Here is a 10,337-nt window from a genome sequence, read left to right on the forward strand (position 1 = left end):
TCCTGTGGTGCCCAAAGTGCCCCCAGCACTAGAGGTGAGGCTGCCCCAGGGCACAGCAGAGTGGGACAATCCCTCCCTGGGCCTGGTGCCCCCCAGCACAGGGGGGCCCTTGGGGCTGCCAGGACACAGCAGTGACTCAGATCCAACTTGCCACTGACCAGGACTCCCAGGGCCCTTTCTGCAGTGCTCTGAGATGAGCCAGATCTGCTGTGATGCCTGGAACAGTTGCTGTGCACATCCCAAGGGATGCTCCTGCCTTACAAGAGCTCAACTTGGGCACCTTGGTCTGCTTCTCTGCATGTCTGCTGATTTCCAGGACATCTGGGTCCTGTTTGACTTTGGTATTTGCTGCTGCATTTCTTTTTTCCTCAGCCCCTTCCCCAGCTCCATGTCCCTCCTCTGGGCACTCTCCAACAGCTTTGGATCCTTCTTTATTTCTTTATTACACTGAATTTTTACAACCATTGCAAACAGAGAATCTCATCCATCACATTCATCCCAAATCCTGTGCAGGTGTCCTCAAACACACAAAGTCCTCCTCATTCCAGCTACCACAGCCTTCCCCTCTCCAACAACTGCATTCCCAAGGACTCTCCCAGTCCCACAGCCAGGAGCTGGTGTCAGTTCTCAGCTCTTGAGGGAGCTCTCCAGAGAGCCCCAGCAGGTCCCAGTTGCTCTGTGCTCTTACCCCAAGCAGGTCACAGCAACTGGGCTGCCTGAAACCTCCTGGGAAAGAATCTTGTACAGCCTGAGTTACTCAATAACCAGAGCAGTTAATGAGGAAAGGACAGAAGCGCCAACAAACTGATCTCTGTTAAGGATTCAAGTTGAATTGTTTCAGGCTGAGAGAAGCCAAGGTGTTGATTTTCTCAGATTTTCCTTTCTTAGTTTCCTTCTGCTTTTTACCCCCTTTTCACAAAAGGGGTCTCCAACAATGGTTAAAATCACCAGTCAGTGATTCTTTGTCAGGATTTTATGGGTTTTACTTTCTGAAATAGTCTGGAAGATGAGTTTGTGGCAGCACAAGAAGAAAACCAGATTAAAAACTGTTGTGAACATATTAGAGCAAGAAATGGGGGTGGGATAAGTAACTGTGTTCCCTCTTCCCTGTGTTTTCAGGTGTGCAAGTGTTTGTGATCAGATAACACAAGATCAGTGCTTAGAAAGATGTTCAGGAGCTGAAACACTCATAAATCTCCCAAGGTTCTGAAATCCTGCACGTCGAAACCACAGCTCTGTAACATCATTTATTCCAAGAAGGAGAGATAAACCCTTCTGTCGTTCAGGTGATTAAAGCAGGATTAAATCACACAGCTGCAAAAATTGCTGCTTCTGCCTGGTTTTCTGCCACTGGTGGAGCTGAGGCTGCTCCTGCATCTGTGTTCTAGAGGAGCAGCAGAGCTCCAGGGAGGGGGAATGGGACAAAAATCCTTTTTGAAGAGTAGCAGAAAGCCCTGTGTGTTTTGTGCTGTGCTGCATCACGCTCTCAGGGCTCTCCTGGAAGGTGGAAATGGATGTTTGGGGCATTTAACAGCATCAGGGGAATCCATCCTGCTCTGATTTGCTGATGAGGGAAGAACATGAGAGAAAAACATGAGCTCCCTTCCAAAGCATGTGCACTCCATGCACAGCATTGCCCATTTAGTACCTCCCCAAAAATGAGCATAAAATAAGTAAATTTTATTTCTTTATTATACAAATTATTTTATTTATTTTTAATACAAAAAAGTAATATATTGATTTATTGAAGCAGGCTTTCAAATCACGTGGATCTGATTGCCTTTTCTCTCCATTTCACTGCAAGAAGACTCTTCTTATTCTTCCAGTTTTGAGAGGTGTCTGGAGATGCAGCCAGTCACCAAAACAGGACAGAAGCTGAGGCAGAGATGTCCACCAGGACATGGTTTCATAGAAATCATTGTCTGTGATGACTTCACCCTCTCATTTAGCTGATTTTAGTCATGGAATAATTTAAATGTTCCTGTTGGTCAGCTCTCTGTGGAGACAAAGGACAGCAAAATCTTGTGAGGCATTATCAAAACACTGGAGAGTAATATTTCTACACTTATCAGTCCTATATTTTATAATTCTTAATAAAAAAAATGGCTTTTAAATCTACCCCTCTCCTTCCTTAGCACTTCTGGTTCATCTCCTCACAGGTAACAGTTAAGTACCAGTTCTCTAATTTTAAATACTCCCCCACTAAATCACTCTTTAGTGTGTCAGAATCTATTCTGATCTTTGTGGGACAAGTAATTAGAACACCTTTCCTAGCTGGAAAAACTCTCATTTTCATTGTCATCCCTGTGAGCATGATTTCATTTGAAGGTCAGGCTTTCTGCAGACCCACTTGTGCTGGAAGGAGACTCTGCCAAATGAAGCCAGAATTTTTAGGTGTTTACCAGCACAGGGAAGAATTTATTTTTCCAAGATCTTTTTGAGATACTGAACTAGAAGAAAACAGTCATCAGGCCAACAAAAAAAAAAAGTCTGTGCTCTCACAAAGAAAACCAAACTTTGGATCTCTGTTTTCCCACTTCAGAACAGCTGGCATGGAGAGGGATTGAATGCAGATGAGGTAATAGATGTTTAAATGCTGTAAATTCTCATTTATCTGAATTAAGGGTGGAATCCAGCATCACCTGAGCACCTGGGAAAGGCTGAGTTGTTCTTTTTGAGTTTGCAGGATCAAACAGAGCAGTTCCCACATAAAAATAATGTGGGGGCAGAGGGAGGAGGTTGAAGTGGGAACAGGAAATCAGCTGGAAAGGGGCTTGGCCAAGAGCAGGAGCCGCAAGAAACACTCAGAGGGTGGCACCTCATGATTTCTGGGAAGTGTGCTGGGGCACTTTGATGTTATGGGTCTGCAATTCAGGGATAATGTTCCACAACACTGATTCCTGTATTGATTTTTCTCTGGCTGTTGCTGCCAGTTGTGAACAAATGGCCCCGAGGAATTTGGAGGTGGTTGCAAAACAAAGGAGTGAAAGACGTTGCAACAGCCTCCCCTCCCCAGCCCATTTTCTGTTTCGTTTCTGCTGGGCCAGAGGCAGCTCAGCTCCAACCCCTCTCCCAGTTACCCAGAGGTGATGGATGTTGGATTATGTCCTTTTCTGAGATTTTTCTGATTTTTTCTGAGATTTTTCATGCCCTTTTCTCAGCTGCCCAGAGATGGGGCAACCGAGAGGCGTTTTAAAAACTTTTATTCCATTTTCAGTGTCATGTGAAGGGTGAGACAATACCGATGTTATAATTCACACCATCACAATTAGAAGCCAATTATTACAATACATTATAAGCATTTATTGGCCCATCAGCTTTAGCCACACCATGCTGTAAATGCCTTATAAAATTACCCCTCATGGGTAAATTTCTTCATTTTAAGAATTTTCTACAAATCCATTTCCCACATTGGAGCTCTTTGTCTTGCTGAGGACTCACAGAGGGGAGGTAATTTGGCAAGGGGGTGAAGCCCTGTCCCTCCTGTTTGCATGGAGAGGGTGTTGGGGTCCTGAGCAAACCCTTTGCAAACCCCTCACAATCAATCCCATCATAATCAGCATTTCAGGCTCCCTGGAATTCCTCCATGAACATTTTCCTTGCCCTCTCTTGCTTGCTGGAGCCTGTGTGTGGTGGATTTAGGAGTTTATTTTTTTATTCCATTTTTATTCCGTTCCCCCCTTCCAAAATCCACCACTGTCCCAGGTTTTCCTGCAGGACAATCCCCCGTGCTGGGAAGGGGAAGGGGAATGGGACAGCCTGGCTTGTTTTCCTCCAGTTCCTCTTGTGCTTCGCTCAGGCAGCCTCAGGGATGAGGAAGTGCAGCTCTGCTTTTGTAACCCCTCATTTCGTTTGGAAATGTTATCCAAACAAACAGCTGCCAGCAGGATGAGCGTTAAGACCTGTGCAGAGGCTGCTCTGTCAGAAAGCAGCTCAGAGGGAGCTGTGCCTGCTGAAACATCTCACCCAGCAGCTCATTAACGTGGAGATACTCAAAGGAGACTTCCCCCCCCTCTCCATTAGATCCTGCCTGTGATAAGAGCATTAACGAGCATATTTTCCCATAAATAAAATGAGCAGGCCTGGAGGGCAGGGAAGGTTATTTTGCCTGGAATCAATTCTATTCCACACTCACCCCTTGGAGAGTTGGGACTGAGGGAACCAGTTGACCCTTAGAGCCAGAGACCAACAGGCTAAAGTGGATTTCTTCCAGCTCTGTGTGCTCCACATTGCTTTATTTTGGGGATAATCCACGTGGATTCTGTCACTGGCCAGAAATCCCTGTGCTCAAGGCCAGGGCAGCCCTTGGGGTGCTGCAGGAGGGACAGGAAGGGCCAACTTGGTAAAAAGTTTATTTTGCCAGGCTGGTTTTTGACAGCAGGAGGGACAGGAAGGTCCAGCTTTGGTATAAAGTTTCTTTGGCCAGGCTGGTTTTTGACTTCAGGAGGGACAGGAAGGTGCAGCTTTGGTATAAAGTTTCTTTGGCCAGGCTGGTTTTTGACAGCAGGAGGGACAGGAAGGTGCAGCCTGGGGAAAGCTGCTTTGGCCAGGCTGTTTGTTGAGCTGCAGGCGGCCTCGTGCTCTCTGCATCCGTGTCTGAACCAATATTTACTCAGGGCTCTGTGTGCTAGGATTGTCAGCAATCCCTGCAGTGAGAGCGGGGCTGGAGCCTGCCCAGCTGAGCAGCTTCCCTTGTTTACATCTTTTTTTAAAAATACTCCTGACTTCCAGGCTGGGCAGAGGTGGCAGCATGACAGCTCTGGTGAGCACCAGCCCTCCCTGCAGCAACCTGCCCATCCCAGAGCCTCTGCAGGCAAAAATCCCCTCTGGAAGGGGGTCTGGGCTGGCCTTGGCATCTCCCCAGGGAGTGACAAACCTGCTCTGGAAGTGACAAACCAAAGTCCAAAGATTTGGTGCTCCCTAAGGGACTGGCACTGCCACCAAAGGAGCCCCCAGGCTGCCACCACGCTCAGGAGTGGAGGCTTTAAAATGAAAACAGCTTTAATTCAGTGCCAGAATTTTCCAGTTTTATTTATGAAGCTGTTCTAGGTACAGATTAACTTCCCCTGCCTCCTGTTGGTCATTAACTCTGGGAGAAGCTGAGCTCTGAAGGGTTCAATGCTGCAGCAGAGGGTGAGCAGTGCAGTGTTTCACAGCCATGCTCCCGTGGGGCCTGTCCTGGTGTTTCCAGAGGAACCAGACTCAGGGAGCTCTTCATTCCCATGTGTCCTGCTGTGTGTGGCACACACAGACACCGTGACTCCTCTTTGGGAGAGCAAACCCCACTTCCAGCAGAGCTGAGCACGTGCCCTGAGTTCTTAATGAGAGCAGCAGATTTCCTAAGGTGCTGGAAGATGAAGAGGTGGCATAAGGAAGGTAAAGACCCTTGAAATTACTGCTCAGGCTTGGAGCTGTGACCTACTTAGTTTGATTTCCTGCTCACGGTGACTTTTGCCAGCTACATCAGGGGATGAGCTGAAAATCTCCCTCCTCAGAGGTGTGTGGAAGACTGGGAATGGCTGTGAGTACTGGAAATAAACTGCACAGGAGCTGAGATTTCGTTGTGAAATCTGTTTCCTGGGGTATTTAGCCCCTTTCTGATTCCCCTTATAAATGTTTGTTTGGTTTTGAGTCAGAATTTCCCTGTTGGATTTTCCAGTGAGTAAATCCTTTCAGATTTTGGTGGTGCTCTGCCTTCCTGCTGCTTCCCTGCTCTTTTGTCCCACAGCACTTTCATTTCTCAGCTCTCAGTTCCTCGTTCCTCTCAACATTCCTGTGTTTGTTTGGCTCTCACATACAGCCTCACCTGGCTCCAGGATCATGGACTGGGCACTCTCAGCCCATCTTCAGCCTCCTTGGGCTCTTTAGGAAGGAAAATATCACCAGGAATCCTTGAAGGAACAGGATGTGACAGGAAGCAGTGGCAGTCAGCAGGTCAGGATTTAGCAATGTGCACAGAACCACCACTCTGCAGCTCTGCTAAACCCAGGCTTGGGCTTAACCTTAAACCTGATCCCTGCAGGACAGATCCCACAGCATCCCTAGGCCAGGGGTATTTTTGTTTGGTTGGTTGTTGTTTTGTTTTGTTTGGGGGGGCGGGGGGTTGTTTGTTTTTGGGGTTTTTTGGGTCTTTTTCTTATGGTTTTTTTTTTAGGGAGAGGTTGTTGGGGTTTTGGGGGGTTTTTTGGGTCTTTTTTTATGGGTTTTTTTTAGGGAGGGGTTGTTGTTGGGGTTTTTGGATGTTTTGTTTGTTTGGGGGTCTTTTGTTTGTTTGTTTGGGGTTTTTTTGTTGTTGTTTTTGTTTTGGTTTTTTTTTTTTTTTTTTTTTTTTTTTGAGGTTGGAAGAGATCTTAAAGTTCATCGAGTCCAACCTGAGACAGGCAGCCCAGCCCAGGTTTGTGTGTTTAGGCTCCCCCTGTGACCCCGCGCTGCCCCTTTGGAGCTTTGATTCCAGCAGGAACCACCTCATGTCCCCAGGGATTGGGAAGCTGAGGGTGGGAGAAGGCAGAGCTGAGGTGGGAGCTGATCTCACTCTGCTGCTCCCTCCCTTCTCTGGGGAAAATGGGCTGGGGGGAGCTCAGATCACTTTGAAAAGTCTCCTTTGTAAATAATGTTCCAAAGCAAAATGTGCCTTTTAACCTAAATCATCTCTCCTAATCCTACCTCAACTCCCCCTTTTTTTTTTATTTTATTGATCTCCTTGTCACCTTTAAAAATATGGGAAATCACTTTGGCACTGATAATCATATTTTCTATCCCATTTGGCTTATTTTCCCATGGTTTCTCTGCTGTTTTGGCATTGCCAGGTTTATGTTCTGCAGTTTTAAGGTTTTAACTGTGATCAGGATTATTGCTGCTGGGGGTAACTGGATGCTTTTCCCCATGTTATGGATGTGGCTGCAGGATATCAGTTTGTAGAAAACTGGGTTTATTTGATCATTCTCAGGGTGATGGTGATGGACAGGAGCCACCCCTGTCCTTGCCATGACACAATGGGACCAAAACTTTGGTTATTTGCATCATTGCTCTCAATGTCCCTGGGACTTAAAAAACTCTGAATTTTAACAACAAGCCTTTCCTGAGGCTTCCATGCAAATCAATGCAAATAAAGTTAATTAATATGATTAATCCTTTATCATTCTGGCCCAAACTGTGATCCCAAGGCTGGGACCAGGGTGTTCAGCTGCTTCAGGAGGTGTTTCCAGGTCACTGTGGGATGTGCAGGGTCCTTGGGGTCCCTGCAATTCTGTGTCCAGTTTGGGACAGAGGGGCTCAGAGGAGCCCATTTTGGGTCACAGGTGGTGGGAGTTGCCATTGTAGACAAATAACCCAAATCCCTGCCCTAAAAGGGATTTTGAGGAACCCTTCCTGACAAAGCTGTTCAGAAAACCCTTCAGAGAGAGGGAGGCCAACCTTTCCCTCCACAATCCCTTCCAATGCTTTGCTGTGTTTACAAAGTATTTGGGGTTTTCCCCTTAAATCCATAAATCCATGGCTGCTGTTCATCCCTCACTTCCCACGGGCAGGAACAGTTTCTCTCCAGTCTGTCCTCACTGGATTCAGCCAGGACACATCCAAAGTCTTTTCTTTCATCCAAAATACTTATTAGTTCCAATGAGACCTTTTTTTCCATGACTTTTTTTTTCCTCCTGACCTCCAGGTATAACAGCTCTGACGCATTGGGAGGAAACTGGGATTTGGGAAAACAAGCTGAACTTCATTTTCCTTGGAAATCAGCTACTGTTGCAGCTCTCCCAGATCCCTGCTTGTTGGAATGTTTTGAAAACCTCCCATTCCCAAGGCATTCCCAATCCTTGCATTGATTTTTTTATCTGGGAAGGTTTCAAGAGCTCTTGGTGCAGCTTTATGGGGACATTGAGCATTCTCCACCTGCAAGGTTTGGCTTCCCAGTTTGGAGACCTGGATGTGGAATGTGTTTGCTGTTGGATAGGGCAGGGAGGGACCTTCTGAGCCCAATCCTGCTGTCCACATGTGGTCCAAGGATTCATAAAGGCACAGAGCTCCCCCTTCAGCCCCCAGTGTGTCCCTTGCACAAGCTGGGAGCTCTCAGAATTACAAAGCTCCTTTTTAATTCCAGTTTTATTTATTTTAGCCAATTTTTTCCCCCAGTTGGTTTCATGCCAGCATTGTCTTTATGCTTAAATTGGCATCTTGGCTCTCTCTTGGTGCTTTTGTGTGTAGCAATCCAACCCCTTTGTTTTGGTAGGCAAAGTAAACTGAGACTTTCCTCTGTAAATCTTCCTTTCTGCTTTCCCTGCTTCTTGTCAAGGAAGCCTCTCAGCCATCCAGAATCATTCCCACACAAGTTATTTACAGAAAGCATCTCTCCACGACCACCTCAGTGCCATCACCTCTTAGGTAAAACCCAAGTGTTTCTAAATCCATGTGCTGGATGTTGGAAACGGAGCTAAAAAAGCACAAACACCCAAGCAGAACAAGGAGGGAAGAGTTTGGCACATCTACATGGCAGGGTCAGGATTTGACAAGGATCACAGAATCAGGGAATGCTTTGGATTGAGGGACCTCAAAGCCCATCCAGTGCCACCCCTGCCATGACAGGGACACCTCCCACTGTCCCAGGCTGCTCCAAGCCCTGTCCAGCCTGGCCTTGGGCACTGCCAGGGATCCAGGGGCAGCCCCAGCTGCTCTGGGCACCCTGTGCCAGGGCCTGCCCACCCTGCCAGGGAACAATTCCTGCCCAAAATCCCATCTGAATGTTGCTGTTGGATCCTCACCCTGGATCCTGTGACCCCTGTGGATCTCTGCTGTGATGTTTTGTTGGAAGCTGCCTCCAGAGCTCTGGCAAAGGGATCCAAACCAGCCCTGGCTGAGCCCCTGCCTTGGGAGGATGGAGGTGGAAGGAGTTTGGTGGAAGGAAAACCTCACTCTGCACCACAAAAATGTTGCTTAGAGATCTCCCAGCAGCAGCCTGGGTCTGTTTAGCTCCTGTGTGCTGATCTTTGATAAGGAACTAAGAATTCTTGTGGGGGGTTTTTGTGGAAACTGGGGGCTTTTCATATTTCTTCCCAGCCAGAGCTAAGGGTCCTCTTGACAGGATTCCCACAAGACCAGAGGTGTTGTCCCTTCAGCCCTGAGTGCTCCCAGAGGATTTAACAGGCACACCCCAGGGAAGAGGAGCCAAAAGGGGCTCAGAAATGGTGCCATGATTTGATGTGCAAGAGCAGCAAAGCTGCCAGACCAAACCACACCTTCTGCTGTCCTGCAGACCCCAGAGATGGACATTTCAAAGTTCTTTTTGGTTTAAAAGTCTGAAGCTCTTACTTGGGGCAGGTCTGGGCTATAAAAGTTGATTTTTTCACAGGTTTGACGTGTGGGGAGGGGATTTCTGAGGACCCTTCCTCGTGAGGGGGCTGAGGGTGAAGCTTGGAGCCAGGGATGAAATTCCTCCTTCTGAAGAGACACTTGGGTCAAGGGCTGCAGGGACAGGAGCCAGGGAATGGCTCCCACTGCCAGAGGGCAGGGCTGGATGGGATCTTGGGCAGGAATTGTTCCCTGGCAGGGTGGGCAGGCCCTGGCACAGGGTGCCCAGAGCAGCTGGGGCTGCCCCTGGATCCCTGGCAGTGCCCAAGGCCAGGCTGGACAGGGCTTGGAGCAGCCTGGGACAGTGGGAGGTGTCCCTGCCATGGCAGGGGTGGGATGAGATGGGATTTAAGGTCCCTTCCAACACAGACCATTCCAAGATTCTTTGAAAGGAGTTGGGATGGGAAGGTGTCCTGGTTCAGGGCAAATCTGGGAGAGAAGAAGGGAATCAGAGACCAAGGGGAAAAAGGATCCTGGCAAAGCTGTGCTTGACTTGGAGTTCACCCCACTGTCCTTCAGGACCTGACCGCACTGCCAGGTCCTGCCTGCACCCCATCACTGCCCAGCCCCTTTGGGGAGATGGTGCTGAGGGTGCCCAGGGCTCCCTGCTCCCCTCTAAAGCCTCTCCCCAGGTGGTGCCAGGATCCACCCTCAGCACCAGCACACCCTGTCCCCAGGGAGCAACCCTTGGATGGGGCAGGGGTCTCGGTGTGAGCGGAGGGGCTGGATCCCCGGAGAAATCGGGCACAAGGCTGGAGCAAAAACCGCTGTGAAGCCACAGTGACCTCCTTCCTCCCCCAGACTCTCTCTGCACCAAAACCGAAGATACCCCAAACCCTAAACCCACGGGTTTCCTTCTCCCTGTGCCCTCTCCCGTCCCTGGGCAGGGCAGGGGCTGTGCCAGGGCTGACTCAGAGCCGGCTCCATCCATCCCCTGCCCAGGGAGCGGAGCTGCAGCATCTCCCCCGCTCCTCCATCCCCCGCACCTCGGCACC

Source organism: Geospiza fortis, unplaced genomic scaffold, assembly GCF_000277835.1.
Source record: "Geospiza fortis unplaced genomic scaffold, GeoFor_1.0 scaffold254, whole genome shotgun sequence".
NCBI lineage: Eukaryota > Metazoa > Chordata > Aves > Passeriformes > Thraupidae > Geospiza > Geospiza fortis.